This window comes from Artibeus jamaicensis, unplaced genomic scaffold (genome assembly GCF_021234435.1).
Source record: "Artibeus jamaicensis isolate MK-2021 breed Jamaican fruit bat unplaced genomic scaffold, CSHL_Jam_final scaffold_461, whole genome shotgun sequence".
NCBI lineage: Eukaryota > Metazoa > Chordata > Mammalia > Chiroptera > Phyllostomidae > Artibeus > Artibeus jamaicensis.
Window position 1 is genome coordinate 11,558,148 of NW_026522045.1, and position 27,043 is coordinate 11,585,190.

The following is a 27,043-nucleotide window of genomic DNA, read 5'->3' on the forward strand; positions in this document are numbered from 1 at the left end:
GCAGAAGTTACCAGTCACCTAGAAAATCGATTGAATCTAGAGCTTTTGGTTTCAAAAGCCTAGGCTCATTGAGGGAAATTATGCTGGGTTGTCTCAGAGGGTTAAGAGGTGAGAACTTTTGAGTAGAGGTAGCAGAAGCTGTCTAGAAGTTATAGAAAACTAAGACTAAAAAGGAGATTAGCGTAATGACAAATTCTTTCTGCAGCAATAGCTGTTTTTGTTCATTTTTAGTGCCCCCCCCAAAATGGCAAGATCTCAAAGGAGAATGGCTGCATGGCACACTAAAGAGACTAGATACTAGGTCATGAGGTTGACCCCATGAGCACAGGCACCCCCACCAATGTCCAAGGGTGGCAGGATGTCACTGAAGCAGATGACCCATTTATCTGCAAGGCACCTTGAACAGTTGAATGATAAACATATCAGTATGGACAAGAAGTAGAGAACCTTCCCTAAAAGTACTGGTGTCTATATGATTTGCTACTGCACTCAACAACCTTAGCTGAGGGATGGCTTCTGAAAACAATCAGTTTTGTATTTTTACCATCAGAAATTGTATTTTTAGCCAGCTGGAAAAGTAGAAAGCTTAGAGCAGTTTTTATTTGTGGTAGGGATATTAAAAATGTGCCATTTTTGAACCCTGGTGGTGTGAACCAAATTTCAGTACTGTAGTTTTAATTTGGTGTTCTTGGTAATTTACTTGTCCTCTTTGCACCTTTTTTATACTTCTATAAAACAAAGATAATCTCTTTTTTCCTCTACTTTACAAGGTTTTTACGAGATCAAAGTGAAAGTAAGAAAAAATGCTTGGAAAAGACACTAACAGATAAGTATATTTCAGTGAAATGTAGAATCTGTGTGAAAACAAAACATATTTTAGAGCTTTTGGTTCTATAGTGAACTAAAGGATATATTTGATAAAAGTGATAGCACAAATATATTATCTTAATATGATTTGCCTATATTGAGGTGTGATTTTACTATTCTCTCTACAAATGTGCTGGCCGTTTTCCAGTTTTTCATTAATTGCTCTGTGTTTAATCATTTTCACATGAATGTAGTTCAGATACATGAGATCTGTCCATAAAGTATCTAGCCATGTAATATCAAAAATAGAGACATTTATTGAACAAGATACAAGAAACATTGCACATTAGACAATGATACCTCAGTCCCCTTCAAAATAGGCAACTTCCCAATCAAAAAAATACAGTTAACATGGTTTTGATTTTGCAGCAGCTTTGCTGCACCTTCTTCAGGCATGGAGAACCAGGCAACTTCTACTGGAATGATTGGGCCTTCATTTCTGGATCATAGTCATAGACCCATGATTCATCTCTGGTTATGACCTTCTTGAGGAAATCTGGTTCATTGGTAGCAGTTTGAATCAAGTCATCAGCCATTACAGTACCATGTTCCTTCTGCTCTGGTAGGAGAATCCACAGAAGGAATTTTTCCACAACATGTTTCATGCCAAGATCCTGCATCAAACGTTCAGACACAGTAGTTTTTAGTATTCCCAGATCAGTGTCTAGTTCTTGCTGTGTCAGTCTTTGTTGATTGCAGCCTATACACCTTCAGTATTCTCAGGTGTTCTGCTTGTTGCAGGCCTTCCAGACCATGGATCCCTTTCAACAGATTCTCGACCATCTTTGAAGTGTTTGTGTCACATTTTTATTTGTGCTGCACTCATTGCATCATCCCATAAGCCTTCTGAATCATCCCTATACTTTCCGTGAAGAAATATTCAAGCTTAATGCAAAGTTTGATGCAGATTCATTGCTGTACTCGTGCAGTCATTTTGAATGTGATGGCCACACAGTACACACATTCACTCAATGGCATCCACTGCCCCCACTGACTAGTACAGTGAAGTCATCTTTGTTCACACATGCACATTCCAGTACACTCTCCCTGGTTGCCAGGTTACATCAATATCACACAAACTGTTCTTGTTATATTAACAAATGGCTGAACTTTTTCCATACAGACCTCGTATACTGTTTTCTTCTTGAACTGTATCTTCAATATTTTGATCTTTACTGAGATCCAGTGTTATTCTTAGAGTGTAATGAACCATAGTCACTACTCCATAACATATATGTACTGGTGCCTTATATTCTGTATCACAAAGGCAAATATTGAAACATTTCTACCTACCTCATTGTCAGCTCCCCAGGTAAACCCCATACCTGAGTGTATAGATTGCCAGAATCTTCACAGCTAGATTTCCTAAGTGAAGGGAGGCTGTATATAATATCAGAGGTACCATTACACACTCATGGTTAAGGACAATGACTCTTGATGATCACTGCATTGCACAACTGAGGGGGCACCATGCCTAGCTTTTAATGCACTCTACCACATAACTACTACATGGCATTGGGCAAGTCATTTAATCTTAGTGAGCCTTGGTTTCCTCTTACATAACATGAAGTTAATAATTTCTCTGTGGGGTTATTAAAAATATTCTATAATATAATACATTTAAAGCCTTCAGCACTGTGTCTGACACATAATACATTCTCAGTAAATGGATGGTAGCTGTTATAAATATGATAGGGTCAGGGCAGATGATTCTAGAATCACCTTGAGAGCAAAGATCTGGTTTTGCTAGAAAGGTAAAGTATCACTAGGCAATACTATCTAAGAAAAACACTGTATAAAGATATGTGCCTGATACTGCTTTGACCCTTACTAGAGAGAGGGCTGGATGTTTGTGCTGCTTACTGCTATATCCCAGCAAAGAATAGTGTTTGACATATAGTAGTCATTCAATAAACATAAGTTACATGAATGAACTGGAATTACCAATGACATAGGTCCCAGAGCTCAATGGTAGCCAGTCCACAAGGGTGAGCTTAGTATGATGCCCTGAACAGAGTAAGTACTCAAGAAAGAATGGGTGATGTAAGTACTCAGTTTTATACCTTCCCAGGTCATTGTTCACTTTACCTTGTTGGATAAATTACATCACCCAAATTTCTGCTTTCCTTATGTTGCCTGTTTCATCAAATTCACAGCCCTATCCTAACTTTCAAATCCCTGGTTTATCATTTGCATTTTTTTGACAAATACTCCTTGAGCACTTAACTACATGCCAGGCATTATGCTGAACTCCAGGGACCTGGAGCTTGTGATTTAGTAGGGGGATGGGCAGTATACAAATCAAAAAACAGACAAGATGATTTCAAATAGTGGTAAGTGATCAGAGAAAAATAGGACAGGGTAAAATTCTAAGTGGTTACTGTAGATTGGGTGGTCAGAAAATTTCTCTAAGGATGTAACACCTAAGCTAGATATTGAAGATTGGTAGTTGTGGAAATAGGAGCAGCTAGTTCTCTTGAAAGTGCCCAGTTTCTTCTGAAAAGCTGTGAAAAATCTTTCAGAAAATGGAGGACAGTTAAGCAGAGCCTGCAATGTGGTGGGAAGGATTGGCAAATTGTCATCCTGCTCAAACCCATCTCAAACTTTTTGAACTATTTTTAGAGATTAAGTGTTAGAGGTCACTTAGATATCATCCAGATCAGTATTTTCATATATGTGGTATATATCCCCCCTGGTGGCATATGAGATCATTGTCCGTGATCAGACATGAACATTAATTTAATGTGTATTTAAAAATACAGCTAACATCCAATCCATGACTTCATGATTAGTATTGTTTAAGATGAGGTTAAAATAGATAGAGCCATGGCAGTTCACTTTCTAGAGACCGACTTGGTTGGCCACCAGTGGATCCTGGGTACGTTTATGGGGATGAGGCTAAGGTAAGGAAGGCTGCCACCTCCATCCCAAGGGAATAAGAGAGTAGGCCTAAACACCCTGTCTGTAATTTATGTTGTCATAACATATGGCAAAAATTGTGCAGCTCATACACAGATGGAAAAACTGATTTGGTATCTACCTTTGAATTTTTTCTAAAAAAATTGTTGAGAGCCTAAATATCTAAGGCAATGGCAGGATTCCTTGGTGGCCAAGAAAAAGGCCCTCAGAACTAGAGTTTCAAATCACAACTGGATTTAAATCTCAACTCTGCCATGTAATTGGTATATGAACTTGGGAAAGTAGTCTAAGCCTCACTATGCCTTAGATTCCTCATGCAGTTGTGGGGATTCTAGAACCTACCTCTTAGGGTTTTTGAAATTATTAAATGAGATGATATACATGGGAAGTATTTTGCTTAGTGCCTGGCATATAGTAAGTGATCAAAATACATGATAGCTTTAATTATCCAAGTTTTCTGGGGGCAGTTCTGATTTCAGATATTTTGCTCCCTTTTCATACTCTTTTCCCTTTTGAAATTCCAAAATGTGATCACTGTGCATTTCTCTTCAGCCTTTTAAGGAGGCTTTGTTTTTTCAGGCATCAACACATAAAACTGCCTCCACTCCCTACACTTGATTTAAAATCTTCAGTCAGAGACATCTTATTAAGACCCAGTTAAGACTTGTGCCCATGAAGAATTGGCAGGGTGCGGTGGGGTGGAGGAAGAGGTATGATCTTGAACCCAGAAGTACTTAGTCAATAAACTTTTCAGTTTTCCACAGAAGTGCACACATTGAGTGGACAAACTGGAAGCCAGGGTTAGGGAGTCTTTTCACCAGTTGTGTCCTTCATTTACAATTCTATTTCAAGGTTTTGCTTTGATAACACAAAGGCTATCTGAATAAAACTTTTGACTCAGGAAAAAAATAATGCAAAGGTGAAGTTCAGATTGTAAATGGCCTGACATTGCTCACAATCAGTCATTTTTCTAAATTATCCAAACTTCATTTTAATTATACATATGAATGGTTTGTAATGAAACCGCATTATAATTACACAACTCTCAACATCAGTATTCAACCTGCAGGGTACAGCTGCCCTCTCACATTCATTATAATCAGGTTCTACCTGTGTACAAATAGCAGGGTGAGGAAACCCACCAAATGGCTTTTGCTCTGGAACCTGTATGCCCTCTAGAGTCGGTTTAAATTCATAGAAAATTTTCTTTTAATATTTGAACCAGTATGAATGTATCTAAACTATACCCTCCTTCATAATCAACTCCTGAGTTCTACATATCATTGAGAAAAATGAATTAGAGTATCGTGCCCCCATAGCTTTGTGAGATAGGAGATTAAGCAATGGGCCAACCAGGCAAGAGCCTCGGGTGCCAATTTTTTAAAAGATTGTATTATTTATTTTTATTTTTTTTAATTTTTTTATTGATTATGCTGTTACAGTTGTTCTATTCCCCCTTTATTCCCCTCCACCCTACCCCCCATCCCCACCATCACCCCCCCCCCTTTAGTTTATGACCATGTGTCTCAAGTCCTTTAGATTCTATATTTCCCATGCTATTCTTGCCCCCCCCATCTATTTTCTATCTACTGTCTATGCTACTTATTTTCTGTACCTTCTCCCCCCTTCTCCTCTTCCCACTCCCCTGTTGCTAACCCTCCTTGAGATCTTCATTTCTATGTTTCCACTCCTGATCTAGCTGTCCTTTTAGTTTGCTTTCGTTTTAGGTGTGGTTGTTAATAACTGTGAGTTTGTTGTCCTTTCACTATTCATGTTTCTTTAACTTCTTTTTCTTAGATAAGTCCCTTTAACATTTCATATAATAAGGGCTTGGTGATGATGAACTCCTTGAATTTGATCTTATCTGAGAAGCACCTTATCTGTCCTTCCATTTTAAATGAAAGTTTTGCTGGATAGAGCAATCTTGGTTGTAGGTCTTTAGATTTCATGACTTGGAATACCTCTTTCCAGCCCCTTCTTGCCTGGAAGGTCTCTTTTGAGAAATCCGCTGACAGTCTGATGGGGACTCCTTTGTAGGTGACTGTCCCCTTAGCTCTTGCTGCTTCTAGGATTCTCTCCTTCATTTTAATCTTGGCTAATGTAATCATGATGTGCCTTGGTGTGTTCCTTCTTGGGTCCAACTTCTTTGGTACTCTCTGAGCTTCCTGGATTTCCTGGAAGTCTATTTCCCTTTGCCAGATTGGGGAAATTCTCCTTTATTATTTGTTCAAATACGTTTTCCACTGGTGGCTGTGCCTTTCCCCCTTCTGGTACCCCTATAACTCGGATGTTGGAGCATTTAAAGATGTCCTGGAGGTTCCTAAGACTCTCCTCATTTCTTTGAATTCTTGCTTCTTGACTCTTTTCTGTTTGGCCATTATTTGCTTTCTTCTGGTCCACTCCATTGATTTGAGTCCCAGTTTCCTTTTCATTGCTATTGGTGTCCTGTGCAATTCCATTCATTTCAATTAGTTTCGCCTTCATATATTTGTCTAATTTGTCGGTATAATCAACCAGTTCTGTGAGGATCCTGATGACCAGTGTTTTAAACTGTGCATCTGTGAGTTTTGCTATTTCTTCATCACTTAGATTTATTGGCTCTGGGGCTCTGAGATCCTCCTGCGCCATTCTTTGTCTGTTCCGGCCCTTTAAGAAGCGGGGCCTTGGATTCCCAGGTCGCTGAATTGTGACGCTGTATGTGGGGGCGTGGCCCGAGCGGGGAAATGGCGACCCCCTCTGCTGCTTCTCACAGCTGGGTGCGGAGGAGCAGTGCCTTAGGTGGTTCACCTGGGCCGGGCCACTCAGAGTCGCTGGGTTATGACGCTCTATGTGGAGGTGGGGTCAGAGCAGGGAAATGGCGGCGCCCTCCACTGCCGCTTGCCGTGGGGACCTGCCGGCCCGGTCCAACCGCCCACTCCCTTGCCTGTCCACCCGCGCACAAATGCGCGACCTCAGTCAACACGCAGTCCCGGGCCCGGCTGTCTCCTCCGCGGTTGCTCGCCTGGTTGCTCGCTGGGTCGCTCACTAGGTCTGACCCTGCGCCTGGATTCCGCGGGCCTGAGTGTGTCTGGCCGAGTCCTCCTGTGCAACCCTGCTCCGCCAGCTGCTGGTTTCGCCCCTTACTGGTCAGGCTGAAGAATTTGTTGTTAACGGACTTCCGAAAAGTTCAGTTTTCAGTGTTCTGGCTGTGTTTTCTGTTGCTAATATTTAGTTTTCTCTAATCTTGGTTGTGGGAGAAGGCACGGCACATCCACCTATGCCTCCATCTTGGCGGAAGTCTGTATTATTTATTTTTAGAGATATGGAAAGAGAGGGATAAAAAAGGGGAGAGACATTGACCAGTTGCTTCTCTTATGCCCCAACTGGAGACCTGGCTCACAACCCAAGCATGTGCCCTGACTGAGAATCAAACCAGCGACCTTTCATTCTGCAGGCTGACACTCAATCCCCTGAGCCACACCAGCCAGGGCTTGGGTGCCAATTTAAAAGAGGTGTTAAAAATATCTCTGGGATTAATTATAAACATGGTTCCAACTACCTTGGGTTTCTGCCAGTGCTTCCCAAAGTAATTGGTGAAATGGAAATTGGTGCCCTCTCTTGCTAAAGAGGTACCCCTGAGTGAAAAATCAAAAGCAAAAATAAACCAGTCCTCACTGGTGCCAGCCACAGCATTTTTGTGATGAGCATGTGCAAGTTAAAGGGTGTGCCACAAACTCTGGGATTAACAAACTCAGAGTTGTTTCAAGTGAGCAACTCTTCACAATCAGCTGAGATTGTGAAACAACTATTGCATGCCACAGTGCTGTTTATCGGTAATGAGGGGTTTATATTCTTATCTACATTTTAAATCCTCTGATATAACTCCCTGAAAGTTGCCTGGTTTGCACAGTTGCAAAAGGGAATTAAAGATAAAACAACAACTACAGAGGAGTAGGACATGGTTTGTTATCAAGAAAACAGAAAATTAAGGGGAAAAATTTATAATTGTGTTTTTAAAATATTTTATTTATTTATTTTTAGACAGAGGGGTAGGGAGGGAGATAGAGAGGGAAAGAAACATCACTGTGTGGTTGTCTCTCACAAGCTCCCTACTGGGGACCTGGCCTGCAACCCAGGCATGTGCCCTAACTGGGAATCGTACCAGTGACCCTTTGGTTTGCAGGCTGGCACTCAATCTGCTGAGACACACCAGCCAGGGAGAAAAATCTAAAGTCTTTTAAATGTGACTTTATAATTATATCTTGTAAATGAATTCTGTTGTGAGCCTTTTGGGGACTAAAGACATTTTAAACTATGTTATTAGAAAGGCTCAGGAAATAAGTCATTCCTACACATGGCTGATGCAAACTTTCTATATGGCTATCAGTACCTGGCATATAGCATACTCTCAATAAGTATTTCTTCAATGAATAATTGATTTTGGTACTGGCATTGGAATATATTTTCAGACATCCATGGAATTTTCGAGTAGACAAATTAACCAAAACTTGGAGACAGAGTTAATGAATTACTATTTATGTGAGTGCCCACTTTTGGAACACACAAAAAACTACGCACTTCAATATGACTGTTTAGATGGTGTGTGCCTTGGTACAGTTTTCTGAATTTATAAGAACTACCACTGGTATAATGTATCAGTATTTTTTATCATTGGCTCCCAAATTTGTGGAAATTTATCACACACTGCTCTTGTTAGCTTGATTTTATGCCAACTTCCACCTTTCCTAAAAATGCTGTATGGCATAATATTTTAAATTAATCTGCCTTGCATTTAATTTTGCTTTGAGAAGTTTTCAAAGGCTTGCGATGATCCTCAGGAAAATTAGAGACACCCTAGAGGGTGACATATTTAGAACTGGAAATCACTGTTTAGCAGCCATTTGTATGATACTTTTCAACAGCTTTTTACTAGTTCTGCCATGTACTTTTCTCACAATGTGAACATATCTTCTCTGTCAATAAGGAAAGCATAATTTTATTAATGATAGGTAAGCATCTTATTATCTGTATTTGGCAGGCTTAGAAGTATTGCTGTCTTTTGGGGGAAAACAGCTGTTTCCAGATGTCATTAAAGCAGGCATTACCACTGACAAAGCTTTCTCACAGAGTATCTTCCAACAGTTCTGTCTGCTGTCAGAGCTGCTTGAACTAAAAATTCTGTGGGAGTTAGGGCCCTGTACTTTGTAATTGCTAATTGCTTTGATTGCAACCCCTGCTCAGACATTATGGTGAGTGACATTTCCATGATTCCATCTATACACATTTCTACTCTTACAACCACATTGCTTCAGCATTATAACACTTTTGAACTTTGTGAATACTTTCCCAGAATTCTGAAATCTCCATCAGTAGCACATAGCCATTTAGGGACTGCTGGAAATTGACACAATATATTCTACTTATTCTGGAAGCATTAATTTTAGTTTCTCCTTCACAGATTTATTTATATAAATATAATCACTTTGAATTAATGGCTATCATTTTTTACATTTCTCAAATGTTTGGGCTAGATTGTCATCCAAAGGAGTAGTTATTATAGTAATTTCTCAGTACAAATGATTAATTATTATAGTTACTTCAGTGTTTTATCTATTAGAATTTGTTGAATTTTCTGATTTTTTCACGACAGTCTTCTTATACTTTTAGTCTCTCAATATTAGAAATCACCAGGAAAAACAAAAATTCAAAAGGTGATAATAATTTGAGTGACTTATTTTTCTTTCTGATGTATCTCAAGAAATTCTTTTCTGAATGAATGCTTAGTTTTCTATTCTGTCTCTAAAACTGAGAATTTACCAAAACACTCAGGATCCATGTAAACTATGAATTTGCTTTAAACTGCATATTTACATGCTACATTGTTGCATACAGGCTTTGAGAAAGAAGTACACTGCAATTGAAGACTCATGATGCTATCCTGAGAACAATGATTGAAGATTTTTTAAAGTAAGCCACTGACATATCCATCCCATGGATTACTGAGATTAAGAAAAATGTGGTAAGTCCCTATGTACTCAAATGGAAAAATATCAGAGACATTCTGTTGAGTAAAACTAGAAAGTTACAGAGCATACAAGTATATAGTAAGGTATAATTTATGTAGCAATATACATGTGTAGATGTGTTCTCATGTTTATATTCATGTGCATAGATGTACATAGATGAAGGTCTGGATGGAGATACCAAACTGTTGTTATAGTTTTTCTCTAGGAGAATTGAAATGGGTGGGGAAATGGATGTAAAAAGAGATTTTTACTTTTCACTATATGCTTTTGTAAAATTTATGGTTTTACAAGTACATGTTACTTTTATAATTTTAGAAATATATTTTTCTGTAAACTAAAGCCTCCAATGAGATTTTCCCTTACTAGCCCCAGGTTTGAACTATTAAATGAGCAGAAATTCAGTAACAGTATCTCATTTGCCATGAATTATCTAATTTTTCCTTCTAATAATCCTATAAGGTAGATTCTATTTTCTATTTGGAATGCAAAAACTAAGGCTCAGAGAGATGAAGTAATTTGTCAGAAAACACATAGGTAGTAAAAGTATTTGAGCAGGGGTTTCAACTGGGATTTATCTGGCTCTTGAACTTAGTTTTTGCCACTGGTTACCATTGCTTAAGTGCAAGTACATAGAATTTACTTTAGTGGAACTAAAGTAATGTACATAACTCATTTATTACAACAGCTTTATAAGGTAGGTATTATTATTATCATTATGTTCATTATTTTCATCATCCTTATTTTTCAAATGAAGAAGCTGAAATACATATAGATTACATAACTTGAAAAATGTGTAAGTGACAGAGCGAGTATTTGAACCCAATCAGTCTTATCATACATGCCACTACATCTCTAGGCATCTTGTATAAGAGAATCCTCTATGGTCTCCCCCTATTCCCATTGTCTCATCAAGAAAAAGATGAGATGTACTGACAGAACCCAGAAATCATCAAACCAAATAAAGTCATAGCTCAAAGAAAGCTGCTGTCTTAATGTTTTACACACTACTAAGTATCTGTACAATTCTTATTGGGCTGTATTTCAAAATATTTCCCACTGAAGTGGAACGTTCCCAGTTTGAAACCCAAAATAAGGTATAAATCTGTCCTTTCAAGCATCTTGCCCCTGTTTGGAGTATATGAAGAAGAAGTATGCCATACCAGAAAAGAGAAAATACAACCGGGTCTGAGATGTGTATCACTGATGACAGTCTTCCAGTTTCAAATAAAGTTTACCTTATTCCTCATCGTGACAGAGGGCATCCACAGATAACAGCATAGTCAATGGTGAAAGACTGAAGGCTTCCCTGCTAAGATCAGAAACAAGACAAGGATGTCTACTCTCAGAACTTCTTGTTTTTAAGATTTTATTATTTATTTTCAGAGAGAGAGGGAGAGAGAAAGAGAGGGAGAGAAACATCAATGTGTGCTTGCCTCTTGTGTGCCCCCCACCGGGGACCTGGACTGAAACCCACGCATGTGGCTGCACTGTGAATTGAACCAGAGACACTTCAGTTCCCAGGTCAGCACTCAATCCACTGAGCCGCTAAAGCCAGGGATGCTCTCACAACTTCTATTCAACATTGTAGTAGTAATTCTCACCAAGGCAATTGCGGGGATGGGGGAGAAAGAACTAGCATCAGGGTTAGAAAAGAAGAATTAAAACTATATTTGCAGCCCTGGCTGGTGCAGCTCAGTAGATGGAGTGTGGACTGTGAACCAGAGGGTCACCAGTTTGATTCCCAGTCAGGGCACATTCCTAAGTTGTAGGCCAGGTCCCTAGTGTGGGCCACATGAGAGGCAGCCACACATTGATGTTTTTCTTCCTCTCTTTCTCCCCCCTTCCCCTCTATCTAGAAATAAATAAAATAAAAAATATTTAGAAAACTGTATTTGCAAATCCTCAAGGGCCTACAACCAAGATTACTCTATCCAGCAAAGCTATCATTTAGAATTGAAGGGCAGATAAAGTACTTCCCAGACAAGCTAAAACTAAAGGAGTTCATAATCACCATGCCATAATTACATGAAATGTTAAAAGGTCTTATTTTAAAAAATCAAAATTATGAACATTAAAAAGACAACAAATTCACAACTATCAACAACCGAATCTAAAAAATAAAAACAAACTAAGCAAACAACTAGAACAGGAAGAGAGTCATAGATATGGAGATAGTTTGGAGAATTATCTGCTGGGAGGATAAAAGGGGAAAGGGGGAAATATATAGGGATTTAGAAGCAAAATTGGGTAGGCACAAAATAGACAAGGGGATGTTAAGAACAGTATTGGAAATGGAGAAGCCAAAGAACTTGTATACATGACCCACAGACATGAACTAAGAGGCAAGGGGGGTTGCGGGAGACAAGGTGGCTATGGGGCAGAGAGGGGCAAAGAGGGGAAAATAGGGACAACTGTAATAGCATAATCAATAAAATATACTTTTAAAAAAGGAGTTCAGCAAAGTTGCAGGATCATTATACAAAAATTAGTTGTGTTTCAGTATACTAGCAATGGCTAATCTAAAAATGAAATGAAGAAAACAATTCCATGTAACCATAAATGACCTTGAATAGCCTCAGCAATTTTGAGAAAGGAGAACAAAGTAAGAGGGATCACAACACCTGATATCAAACTATGTTACAAGGCCACTGCAATCAAAACAGTATGGTACTGGCATAAGAACAGACACACAGACCAAAGGAACAGAGTAGACAGCCCAGAAATATACCCATGTCACTATGGTCAGTTAATATTTGACAAAGGAGGCAGGAGCATAAAGTGGAGTAAAAATAGCCTCTTCAATAAATGCTGTTGGGAGATCTGGACTGGTGCATGCAAAAAAATGAAACTAGACCACCAACTTACACAATACACCAAAATAAACTCAAGATGGATAAAATACTTAAATATGAGTTGTGCCCCCATAAAAGTCCTAGAGAAAAGCACAGGCAAGAAAACTTCTGATATCCCATGCAGCAGTATTTTCACAATGACATCCCCTAGAGCAAGAGATATAAAGGAAAGAATAAACAAATGGGGCTACATCAGACTGAGAGCTTCTGCATGGCTAAAGAAAACATTAACAAAGTGGAAAGGGAACCAACCAAAAAGGAAAACATATTTGCCAATGATACCTCGGACAAGGGTTTGATCTCCAACTTGTGTAAATAACTCATACGACTCCACACCAGGAAGACAGACAATTGAATTAAAAAATGGGCAAATGACCTGAACAGACATTTCCCAAAGGCAGACATACAGAGGGTCCATAGACATGTGAAAAAATGCTCAGCATAACTAGCTATCAGAGAGATGCAAATTAAAACCACAATGAGATACCACTTCACACTGGTCACAATGGCCATCATTAATACATCAATAAACAAGTGCTGGTGAGGTTGTGGAGAAAAGAGAACCCTAGTATACTGTTGGTGGGAATGTAGACTGATGTGGCCACTATGGAAAAGAGTACGGAATTTCCTCAAAAACCTAAAGATGGAAGTGCCTTTCAATCCAGTGATCCTACTTCTGGGACTATAAGAATCCTGAAACACCACTTTAAAAGAACCTGTGCACCCCAATGTTCCTAGCGTCATTATTTACAATGGCTAGTGTGCTGGAAGTAACCTAAGTGCCCATCAGTAAATGAGTGGATCAAAAAATGGGTACATTTACACAATGGAATACTATGCAGCAGTTAGAAGGAACTCCTACCCTTTGCAACACCATGGATGGAACTGGAGAGTATTATGCTAAGTGAAATAAGCCAGGTGGTAAAAGACAAACACCATATGATCTCACCTATACATGGAACCTAAGCAACAGAACAAACAAATGAGCAAAATAGAACCAGAGACTAGGAAGTAAAGAACAAACTGACAGTGAACAGAGGGGACATGGGAAAGGGACAATGGGGGAAAGAAGTGGAAGGGGCAAGAAAAGGAACATGAACAGAGGACTCACGGGCATGGACAATGAGGAGAGATTGACTGTGGGAGTAGGGGTTATGGGGTAAGGGTGAGTGACAGGGAAAAGTTGGGACAACTGTAACTCAACGACAATAAAAATGTAAAAAAAAAAAAGAATTCCATTAAATCCAATAGCATCAAAAAGAATAAAATGGTTAGGTATAAATTTTATCCCAGGTAGTATAAGACTTGTGCACTGAAAATTATAAAACACCATTGAATGAAATTTGAAAAATAAACACAAATATATTGATAGAAATCTCATGATCATGACTCAGGAGAAAACATTGTTAAGGTCGCAATACTCTACTACCTATTCTATTCAGTCAACACAATCCCTATGAAAATCCCAGCTGACTGACCTGGCTGGGTGGCTAGGTTGGTTGGAGTGTTATCCCATACACCAAAAGGTTGTGGGTTTGATTACCATTCAGGGCACATACCTGGGTTTCAGGTTTTATCACTGGTCAAGGTATGTTTGGGAGGCAACCAATCAATGTTTCTCTCTTACATCAATGTTTCTGCTCTCTTTCTCTCTCTCTCTCTCTCTCCCTCTCTCTCTCTCTCTCCTAAAATTGATATGGAAATTCAAAGGACCCAGAACACTCAAAATCTTAAAAAACACAGTTGAAGGATGCACACTTCCCAATTTCAAAACTTACTACCAAGCTACAGCAGCCAGTGTGGTACTGGCATAAGGTTAGGCATGTACATCAATGGGGTAGAATTGAGAGTTCAGAAATAAACCCTTACCTTTATATTTGATTGATTTTTAACAAGGGTGTCAAGACATTTCAATGAAGAAGAAAGAGTATTTTCAACAAATGGTTCTCAGACAATTAGTTATCCACATGTAAAAGAATGAGTTTATACCCCAGCCTTACACTATATACAATCATTAACTCAAAATACATCAAAGACCCAAATCTAAGAGCTAATCTAGAGAACTCTTAAGAGGAAAGAAATACAGGTGTAAATCTCATGACATTGAATTAGGCAATAATTATTAAATATGACACCAAAAGCATAAACAACCAAAGGAAAAAAATGATGAGTTGACTGGATCAAAATTAAAAACTTATGTAAATCAAAAATGAAAAGATAACAGAACGGGATAATAGAAAATGTTTGCAAACATTAAGTCTGATAAGAGACTTGTATCTAGAATATACTTTTTACTATTCAATAGTGAAAACACAACCCAGTTAAAAATGGTCAAGGCAAAAGATCTGAATGCAGATTTCTATAATGAAGATATATAAGCAGCCATAAGAACATAAAAGGATGTTCCGTATAATTAGTTATTAGGGAAATGCAAATCAAAAACACAATGACATACTACTTTACACTAAGATGGCTAAAATAAAAAGAGAACAAGTGTTGGCAAGCATGTGAAGAAATTTGAACATTCAAACCCTGCTTGTGGGATGTACAATGGTGCAACTGCTGTTAAGATAGTAGGAAATTTGTCTGGCATTTCCTCAAAAACTTAAAGAATTATTATAGGACTCAGCAGTCTCACTCCTAGATATGTACACAAGAGAAATCAAAACATTCCCACATAAAAACTTGTACGTTAATGTTTATAACAGCAGTGCAAAAAGTAGAAACAACTCCAATGTCCATCAACTGATGAATGGATAACACAAAGTGGTATATCCATACAATGGAATGTTATTCAGTCATGAAAATCAATAAAGTACTGATACATGCTACAACATGTATGAAATTTGAAAACATTGTGCTAAATGAGAAAAACCAGCACAAGGAACTACTTCTGTGAGTCTGTAAGAAATGTCTAGGATTGGCAAATCCATTAAGGCAGAAACTAGTTTGGTGGTACCCTGTGGCTAAGGGGGAGGGTTTGGGAGTTAATGGGGAGTGAGTGTTAATAGGTATGATATTTCCTTTTTGAGTGATGATAATATTGTAAAATTGATTATTGTGATTGTTGCACAATTCTGAATGTACTGAAATCTATTTTTTACTTAATTATTTTTCAAGTACAGTTTTCTGTCTTTTACTCCCATCCCAGCCCACCCCCATGCTCCCCACCTCCCTCCCATTTCCACCCCCCTTAACTGTTGTCCATATGTTCTTTATACTAGTTCCTCTAAATCTCTCCTCTTTTCCCCCTGAAATTCCCTCCCCTCTCCCCTCTGGTCGCTGTCGACCTAGTCTCTATTTCAGTGTTGTTGTTTTTATTTTGCTTGCTTGTTTGTTTTGTTGTCTAGCTTCCAGTTAAAGGTGAGATCATATGGTATTTGTCTTTCAACACCTGGCTTATTTCACTCAGCATAATGCTTTGCAGTTCCATCCATGCTGTTGCAAAGGGTAGGAGCTCTTTCTTTCTGCTGCATATAATTCCATTGTGTATATGTACCATAATTTTTTGATCCATTTTATTGTGTACTTCAAATGGAGGAATTATATCTCAATAAACCTCTTATTAAAAATTTACCTTGAGTTACTTGTGCAACTGTCAAATGTGATCAGAAGCAGTGGCAAAATCAGTAAATAGCCCCCCTAGACCTTTGGATGCCTGTCACATAAATCAATTCACCCAACAAATATTTATGGAACACTCAGTATGTTAGATACTGGAAATCTAATAGAGAAGAAGGGAAACAAACTGCTACCATCTACAAGAAGCTGGCATTCTTGTACAAATGGTAACAAAATCTCTTAACACTCATTAAACACCTACTACTGCCAGACAGTGTCTTTAATATTTTACATGTAATATCTCATTTAATCCTCCCTTTGACACTAAGACATGGGTGCTATTTATCCACATTTTGCGGACAAGCAAACTGAACTTCAAACAAATGAAGTAACTTGCCCAAGGTCACATAGTCAGCAAGAAGTTATAAGAAAATCAGAATCAGTTTTACCTGATTTTTCAGTTTGTACACCTAACTACATAATGAATTTTGCATCCTTTATTGAAATATTGAAACCAATAGCTCCATGACTTTAGTAGTTCTTCCAACTAAAGTATTAAATTACAAAAGTATTTCTTTTAAAGTAGTTCATTAGTAAAATTTTGCTACTAAAAAAATGAGAAACAACCATTTATATATTAATATAGATCACATATATGAAAAATGATATTTTAATTTTGAAAGACTGAAATAAAAACTTATTTTAATTTTTTCAGATATTATATGGGAAATGTCTAAGATTTTGGTGGACCTCCAAAGTAATGTAGTTGCATCTAACCTCTCTCTATATATATATTTTTTAATTATTATAAATATATATATATATATATATATATATATATATATGCGGGGGGAATTTTTTAATTTAATTATTTTTCAACTACAGTATTATGTCTTTTACTCCCATCTCAGCCCACAACCCTCTATACTCCCCACCTCCCTCCCCTTTCCAACCCCCCTAGTTGTTGTCCATGTGTCCTTTATACTAGTTCCTGTAAATCCTTCCCCTTTTTCCCCTGAAATACCCTCCCCTCTCCCCTCTGGTGGCTCTCCCCCTGTTCTCAATTTCAGTGTTGTTTTATTTTGCTTGCTTGTTTGTTTTGTTGTCTAGTTTCCTGTTAAAGGTGAGATCATATGGTATTTGTCTTTCACCACCTGGCTTATTTCACTCAGCATAATGCTTTCCAGTTCCTTCCATACTGTTGCAAAGGGTAGGAGCTCCTTTCTTTCTGGTGCATAGAATTCCATTGTGTATATATCCCAAAATTTTTTGATCCATTCATTTACTGATGGGCACCTAGGTTGCTTCAAGCTCTTGGCTATTGTAAATTGTGCTGCTATGAACATTGGGGTGCATAGGTTCTTTTGGACTGGTGTGTCAGGGTTCTTAGGATATACTCCCAGCAATGGAATTGCTGGGTCATAAGGCAGGTCCATTCGAGTTTTCTTAGAAAATCCCATACTGTTTTCCATAATGGTTGTATCAGTCTGCATTCCCACCAACAGTGAACTAGGGACCCCTTTTCTATACAACCTATCCAACATTTGTTGTTTGTTGCTTTGTTTATGATAGCCATTCTGACTGGTATAAAGTGGTATCTCATTGTGGTTTTAATTTTCATCTCTCTGATACCTAGCAATATTGAGCATCTTTTCATGTGTCTCTGGATCCTCTGTTTGTCCTCCTTGGAGAAGTGTCTGTTCAAGTCCTTTTCCCATTTTTTAAAAGATTTTATTTATTTATCTTTAGTGGGGAAGGGAAGGAGAGAGGGAGAGAAACATAATTGTATGGTTGCCTTTCATGTGTCCCCTGCTGGGAATTGGCCTGCAGGGAACTGGCCTGCAACCCAGGTATGTGCCCTGACTGGGAATCGAACCACGATTGTCTGGTTTGCAGGCCCGCGCTCAATCCACTGAGCTACAACAGCCAGGGTCCTTTTCCCATTTTTTAATTTGGTTGCTTGTCTTCTTAGAGTGGAGTCATATAAGTTCTTTGTATACTTTGGAGAGTAAACCCTTGTCTGAGGTATCATTGGCAATTATGTTTTCCCATACAGTTGGTTGTCTTTTTATTTTAATACTGTTTTCTTTAGCCATGCAGAAGCTGTTTATTTTGATGAGATCCCATTTGTTTATTCTTTCCTTTATGTCCCTTGCTCTAGGGGACATATCAGTAAAAAAGTTGCTACGTGAAATATCTGAGATTTTCCTGCCAATATTTTCCTCTAGGATTTTAATGGTTTCATGGCTTATATTTAAGTCTTTGATCCACCCTGAATTTATTTTGGTGTATTGTGTAAGCTGGTGCTGAAGTTTCATTTTTTTGCATGTAGCTGTCCAGTTCTCCCAACACCATTTGTTGAAGAGGCTATTTTTACTTCATTTTAAGTTACTGCCCCCTTTGTTGAATATTAATTGACTGTACAGATTTGGCTTTATTTCTCGGCTCTCTGCTCTGTTTTATTGGTCTATGTGCCTGTATTTGTGCCAGTACCATGCTGTTTTGATTATAGTGGCCTTGTAATACAGTTTGATATCAGGTATTGTGATCCCTCCTACTTTGTTCTTCTTTCTCAAAAGTGCAGCTGCTATTCAGGGTCATTTATGGTTCCATGTAAATTTTTGCAGTGTTTATTCTACGTTTGTGAAATATGCCATTGGTACTTTAATAGGTATTGTTGAATCTGTAAATTGCTTTGGGTAGTACGGACATTTTGATGATGTTAATTCTTCCAATCCATGAACATGGTATATGTTTCCATTTGTTTGTGTCTTCCTTGATTTCTTTCTTCAGTGTTGTGTAGTTTTCTGCATACAGGTCTTTCACCTCCTTGGTGAGGATTATTCCCAGATATTTTATTTTTGTTTTTGCTATATTGAATGGTATTTTTTTCTTGATTTCTGCTTCTGCTGATTCATTGTTAGTATACAAAAATGCCTTCGATTTCTGGATATTGACTTCGTAACCTGCTGTTTTGCCAAATTCATTTATTAGTTCAAGCAGTTTTTGACTAGAGTATATAGGATATTCCATATACACTATCAAGTCATCTGAAAACAATGACAGTTTTGTTTCCTCCTTTCCAATTTAGATGCCTTTTATTTCCTTTTCTTGTCTGATAGCTGTGGCTAAAACTTCCAGTACTATGTTGAATAGAAGAGGTGAAAGTGGACATCCTTGTCTTGTCCCTGATCTTAATGGAAAAGATTTTACTTTTTGCCAATTGACTATGATGTTGGCTATAGATCTCTCATATACAGCCTTTATTATTTTGAGAAATGCTCCCTCTATACCCACTTTGCTGAGTATTTTTGTCATAAATGGGTATTGTACCGTATCAAATGCTTTTTCCACGTCTATTGATATGATCATGTGGTGTTTGTCTTTGCTTTTGTTTATGTGATGTATTACATTTACTGATTTGCGAATGTTGATCCATCCTTGCATCCCTGGGATTAATCACACTGGATAATGGTGTATAATCTTTTAGATATATTGTTGGATACGATTTGCCAATATTTTGTTGAGGATTTTAGCATCTATGTTCATCAGTGATATTGGCCTGAAGTTTTCTTTCTTTTTTGTGTCTCTATCTGGTTTTGGAATTAGGATGATGCTGGCTTCATAAAAGTAGTTTGGGAATATTCCATCATTCTGGATTTTTTGGAATAGTCTGTGAAGAATAGGGGTTAGCTCTTCCTTAAATGCTTTGTAGAATTCTCCTGTGAAACCATCTGGTCCAGGGCTTTTGTGTGATGGGAGGTTTTTTTTTTTATTACTACTTCAATTTATTTTGCTGTTTTTGGTCTATTCAGGTCTTCTGCTTCTTTTTCATTGAGTTTTGGGAGATTGCATATTTCTAGAAATTTGTCCATTTCACCTAGGTTTTCAAATTTCTTGGCATACAGTTCTTCATAGTAATTTCTTACAATCCTTTCTATTTCTATGGTATCAGTTGTAATCTCTCCTCTTTCATTTCTAATTGTGTTTATTTGGGTCCTCTGTCTTCTTTATGAGCCTACTTAAAGGCTTGTCTATTTTCTTTATCTTTTCAAAGAACCAACTCCTGGATTCATTGATCCTTAGAATTGTGCTTTTAGTATCTATGTCATTTAGTTGTGCTCTAATCTTGGTTATTTCCTTCCTTCTACTTGCTCTGGCCTGTCTTTGTTGTTGTTCCTCGAGTTCTTGCATATGTAGGGTAAGGTTGTTTGTTTGACATGTTTCTATCTTCTTTAGGTAGGCCTGTATTGCTATAAACTTCCCTCTCAGGACTGCCTTCACTGTGTCCCATAAGTTTTGCATTGTTGTGAGTTCATTTCCATTTGTTTCCAGAAACTTTTTAATTTCTTCCCTAATTTCATTCTTGACCCATTTGTTGTTTAATAGCATACCATTCAGTCTCCATGATTTGGGGTGTTTTGGGTTTTTTTCTTTGGGGTTGTTTTCCAAATTCAGTCCCTCATGGTCAGAGAAAATGCTTGGTATGATTTCAATATTCTTGAATTTGTTGAAGCTCTTTTTGTGTCCTATCATGTGGTCTGTCTTTGGGAATGTTCCATGTGCATTTGAAAAGAACATGTATTTAGCTTCTTTGGGATGAAGGGCTCTGGATATATCAGTTAAGTCCATTTCATCTAGGGTGTTGTTTAATGCCACAATATCTTTGTTGATATTTTGTTTGGAAGATCTGTCCATTTTTGATAGTGAGGTGTTCAAATCCCCTACTAGAATTGTGTTGCTGTCAATATCTTTCTCGAAATCTCTAAGATTTTCTTTATATTTTTGGGTGCTGCTATGTTGGGTGCATATATAAAAAATATATTTATATTATATTTATAAATACAAGATATATAATCATTTATATAAAATATACATTTATGTGTTGATATTAAAGCTATATAAATGTATTATATACGTAAATAGTTGCTATGAAACATATAAGATTGTGAATCTAAATCTTTTCTAAAATATAAAGTCCATTTAGGAGTAATTGGGATGATGGCGTGGGAGTAGGAGGGAGCTGATGCTAGCTCCTGTACTCATGGGTGAAAATCCTGGCACATATATAGAGAAACAGCACAATAAATCATCGGTTACCCAGCATTTATGAAATTAAAAGACCAGAAATTGTGACCGATGCTGAAACACCAGACAGCGTCAGATTCAGCTACTGAAGCTGGGACACACGTGGTCCCTGTGCCCCTGCCATAGCAAGAGGCCTGGGAGCCGGGGAGTCAGGTACGGAAGCTGGACACTCCAAGCCCTTGTGACTGTCCTGGGTGACAGAGGAGTCAGTAACCGGAGTGGGGACATTCTCAGCCCCTGTGCGGATGCCATAGCTACCGGCCTGGGCAACAGAAGAGTCAGTTGCAAGAGCAGAGACAGCTGAGGTCCCTGTGACGCCGCCATAGACACGGGCCTGGGCACTGGGGAGTCAGCTACGGGAGTCGGGACATTCTCAGCCCCTGTGCCGCTACCATAGCGACGGGATTGGATGCCTGAGAGTCAGGTACAGAAGCCGGGACACTCCAAACCCCTGTGACGGCCCTGGGCGGCAGAGGAGCCAGCTACGGGAGCCAGGACATTGCCAGCCCCTGTGCTACTGCCGTAGTAATGAGCTTGGGTGCTTGAGGAGGTGGCTACTAGAGCCAGGACATTCAGCAGTGGTAGGCGACCAACACAGGGACCAGCGAAAGGAGCAGCGTGAGAGTAGGTAGAGATGGAGAACATCAAGAAACTTCAAGGATTCTGCACCACTGAACTTCACAAGGATCATACCACAGAAGTTCACACCATAAAACCAGGGTTTCAGAACAGATTAATTTTAGAAGCAGAGACTAACAAGAAGAGTCTCAAACAATGGGAAGACAAAGAAACAATCCCCAAAATGAAAGACAAAGCAGAAACTTCAGAAAGAATGTTAGATGAAATAGAAGCTAATCAACTATCAGATAGTGAATTCAAACCACTGGTTATTACGAAGTTCAAAGAGCTCACAGTGAACTATCAGAAACTACAGGGGAACTACAATGATCTCTCTGCAAACTACATCAACATGAAAAAGGAAATGGAAACTATCAGCAAGGGACAAGAGGAAATGAAGAACTCTTCAATTTCCGAATTGAAGAACACAATAGAAAGTTTCCAAAGTAGGATAGATGAAGCCGAGGATAGGATTAGTGAGTTGGAGGACAAGGTAGAAAGCATCTCACAGAAAGAGCAAGAAAATGAAAAGAGGCTCAGAAAGACTGAAGAAGGATTAAGAGAAATGCAAGACAATATGAAACATAATAATATCAGAATAATAGGAATACCAGAAGGAGAAGAAGAAGAACGAGGGATAGAAAATGTATTTGAACCAGTAATGAGAGAAAGTTTACCTAATTTGATAAGAGAAAAAGTCTCACAAATCCAGGAATCACAGAGAGTCCCAGTCAAGAGGAACCCAAGGAGGCCCACTAAAGACACATCATCATCAAAATGGCAAAATTCCAAGACAAAGAGAGAATCTTAAAGGCAGCAAGGGAGAAAAAAGAAATAACATACAAGGCAGCCCCAATAAGGTTAGCCACTGACTTCTCAATGGAAACACTCCAAGCAAGAAGAGAATGGCAAGAAATATTCCAAGTAATGAGAAACAGAGGCCTACAACCAACGCTACTTTACACAGCAAGGCTCTCAATCAAGATAGAAGGCCAAATAAAGAGCTTCCAAGACAAAAGAAGTCTAAAAGAATTTGCTGCCACCAAGCCAGCTCTACAAGAAATACTAAAAGGTCTGCTTTAAGGAAAGGAAGGAAAAGAGACAGACAGAGAGGAACACAGGTACAAAATGGCAATGAATAAGTACCTATCAATAATAACCTTAAACGTAAATGGATTAAATGCTCCAATCAAAAGACACAGAATAGCTCAATGGATAAGAAAGCATGACCCACACATATGCTGCCTACAAGAGACCCACCTCAGTACAAAAGACCATCACAGACTAAAAGTGAAAGGCTGGAAACAAGTTTTCCAAGCAAATGGACAAGAAAAAAAACCTTGGTTAGCAATTCTCATATCGGACAAAATAGACTTTAAAAAAAGGGCCATAAAGAGAGACCCAGAAGGTCACTTCATAATACTCAAGGGAAGAATCCACCAAGAAGACATTAACATTGTAAACATATATGCACCAAACATAGGGGCACCCAAATATATCAAGAAAATCTTAGAGGACTACAATAAAGATATTGACAGCAACACAATTATAGTAGGGGATTTTAACACCCCACTATCAAAAATGGACAGATCTTCCAAACAAATTATCAACAAAGATATTGTGGCATTAAACAACACCTAGATGAAATGAACTTAACTGATATATTTAGAGCCCTTCATCCCAAAGAAGCTAAGTACACATTCTTTTCAAATGCACATGGAACATTTTCAAAGATAGACCACATGATAGGACACAAAACGAGCCTCAACAAATTCAAGAATATTGAAATCCTACCAAGCATTTTCTCTGACCACAAGGGACTGAAATTGGAAACCAACCCCAAAGGAAAAAAACCCAAAGCACCAAAAATCATGGAGACTGAATGGTATGCTATTAAATAAGAAATTGGTCAAGAATGAAATTAGGGAAGAAATCAAAAAGTTTTTGGAAACAAATGAAAATGAACTCACAACAACCCAAAACTTACGGGACACAGTGAAGGCAGTCCTGAGAGGGAAGTTTATAGCAATACAGGCCTACCTAAAAAATATAGAAATATTTCAAACAAACAACCTAACCCTACACTTTCAAGACTCGAGGAACAATAACAAAGACAGCCCAGAGCAAGCAGAAGGAAGGAAATAACCAAGATTAGAGCAGAATTAAATGACATAGAAACTAAAAGCACAATTCTAAGGATCAATGAATCCAGGAGTTGTTTCTTTGAGAAGATAAACAAAATAGACAAGCCTTTAAGTAGGCTCCTCAAGAAAAAAAGAGAGAGGACTCAAACACAATCAAAAATGAAAGAGGAGAGATTACAACTGATACCACAGAAATAGAAAGGATTGTAAGAAATTACTATGAAGAAATGTATGCCAAGAAACTTGAAAACCTTGGGGAAATGGACACATTTTTAGAAAAATACAATCTCCCAAAACTCAATGAAAAGGAAGCAGAAAATCTAAATACACCAATAACAGCTAAAGAGATTGAAGCAGTAATCAAAAAACTCCCATCACACAAAAGCCCTGGACCAGATGGTTTCACAGGAGAATTCTACAAAACATTTTGGGAAGAGCTAACCCCCTATTCTTCACAGACTATTCCAAAAAATCCAGAATGATGGAAAACTCCCAAATTCTTTTTATGAAGCCAGCATCATCTTAATGCCAAAACCTGATAGAGACACAACAAAAAAGAAAACTTCAGGCCAATATCACTGATGAACATAGATGCTACAGTCCTCAACAAAATATTGGCAAATCGCATCCAAAAATATATCAAAAAGATCATACTCCAAGATCAAGTGGGATTCATCCTAGGTATGCAAGGATGGTTCAATATCCGCAAATCAGTAAATGTAATACATTACATAAACAAGGACAAAGACAAAAATCACATGATCATATCAATAGATGCGGAAAATGGTTTCGATAAGGTATAACACCCATTTATGATAAAAAAACACTCAGCAAAGTGGGAATACAGGGAGCATTTCTCAAAACAATAAAGACCATATATGAGAGACCTACAGGCAATATCATACTCAATGGGAAAAAACTAAAAGCTTTTCCACTAAGATCAGGAACCAGACAAGGATGTCCACTTTCACCACTTCTATTCAACATGGTACTGGAAGTTTTAGCCACAGCGATCAGGCAAGAAAAGGAAATAAAAGGCATCCAAATAGGAAAGGAGGAAGCAAAACTGTCACTGTTTGCAGATGAAATGATTGTGTACATGGAAAATCCTATAGACTCTACCAAAAAACTGCTCGAACTAATTAATGAATTTGGCAAAACAGCCGGTTACAAAGTCAATATCCAGAAATCAAAGGCATTTTTTGTACCAACAATGAATCAGCAGAAGCAGAAATCAAGGAAAAATTTCCATTCGATATAGCAAAAACAAAAATAAAATATCTGGGAATAAACCTAACTAAGGAGGTAAAAAACCTGTATGCAGAAAACTACACAGCCCTGAAGAAAGAAATCCGGGAAGACACAAACAAATGGAAACATATACCTTGTTCATGGATTGGAAGAATTAACATCATCAAAATGTCCATACTACCCAAAGCAATTTACAGATTCAATGCAATACCTGTTAAAGTACCAATGGCATATTTCACAGACACAGAACAAACACTTCAAAAATTTAAATGGAAACATAAACGACCCAGAATAGCAGCTGCACTTTTGAGAAAGAAGAACAAAGTAGGAGGGATCACAATACCTGATATCAAACTGTATTACAAGGCCACTGTAATCAAAACAGCCTGGTACTGGCATAAAAACAGGCACATAGACCAATGAAACAGAACAGAGAGCCTAGAAATCAACCCAACTCTCTACAGTCAATTAATATTCAACAAAGGGGGCAGTAACATAAAATGGTATAAAGATAGCCTCTTCAACAAATGATGCTGGGAGAACTGGATAGCTACATGCAAAAAAAATGAAACTTGATCACAAACTTACAACATATACCAAAATAAATTCAAGATGGATAAAAGACTTAAATGTAAGTCATGACACCTTAAAGTCCTAGAGGAGAACATCGGCAAGAAAATCTCAGATATTTCACGCAGCAACTTGTTTACTGATATGTCCCCTAGAGTAAGGAATATAAAGGAAAGAATAAACAAATGGGATCTCATCAAAATAAAAAGCTTCTGCATTGGTAAAGAAAACTATTAAATTAACAACATAACCAACTGTATTGGAAAACATAATTGCCAGTGATACCTCAGAGAAGGGTTTACTCTCCAAAATATACAAAGAACTTACACGACTCCACTCTAAGACACCCAACCCAATTAGAAAATGGGAAAAGGACTTGAACAGACACTTCTCCAAGGAGGACATACAGAACATCCAGAGTCACATGAAGAGATGCTCAATATCGTTAGCTATCAGAGAGATGCAAATTAAAACCACAATGAGGTACCACTTTACACCGGTCAGGATGGCTATCATAAACAAAGCAACAAACAACAAATGTTGGAGAGGGTGTGGAGAAAAGGGGTCCTTAGTTCACAGTTGGTGGGATTGCAGACTGGTACAACCATTATGGAAAACAGTATGGAATTTTCTCAGAAAAATAAAAATCAACTTGCCTTTTGACCCAGCCATTCCACTGCTAGGATTATATCCTAAGAATCCTAAAACATCAGTATCAAAGAACCTATGCACCACAATGTTCATAGCAGCACAATTTACAGTAGCCAAGAGTTGGAAGCAACCTAGGTGCCCATCAGTAAATGAATGGATCCAAAAATTGTGGTACATATACACAATGGAATTCTATGCAGCAGAGAGAAAGAAGGAGCTACTACCTTTTGCAGCAGTATGGATGGAACTGGAAAGCATTATACTGAGTGAAATAGGCCAGGTGCTGAAAGACAAATACCATATGATCTCACCTTTAACAGGAAGCTAAACAACAAAACAAACAAGCAAGCAGAAAAAAAAAACCCCAAAGACACCGAAATAGAGAACAAGGGGACAGTGACCAGAGGGGAGAGGGAAGGGATGTTAAGGGGAAAAAGGGGGAGGGATTTGGAGGAACAAATAGGAAGGACACAGGGATGAGAACTACGGGGGGTGGAAAGGGAGGGAGGTGGGGAGC

General features: G+C 38.2%; 1 protein-coding gene across 5 annotated transcripts in view; it reads left to right on the plus strand.

Moving 5' to 3' along the window:
* The window catches only part of RTL9 (retrotransposon Gag like 9), a 203,329-nt gene that overhangs the window by 22,308 nt on the left and 153,978 nt on the right, over positions 1-27,043 (plus strand). For all 5 annotated transcript variants that reach the window (XR_008390137.1, XR_005084511.2, XM_053657452.1 and 2 more), the window contains one exon: positions 9,658-9,784. The gene's annotated coding sequence lies outside the window, so the exon portion shown is untranslated. The remainder of the gene's footprint in view (positions 1-9,657; positions 9,785-27,043) is intronic.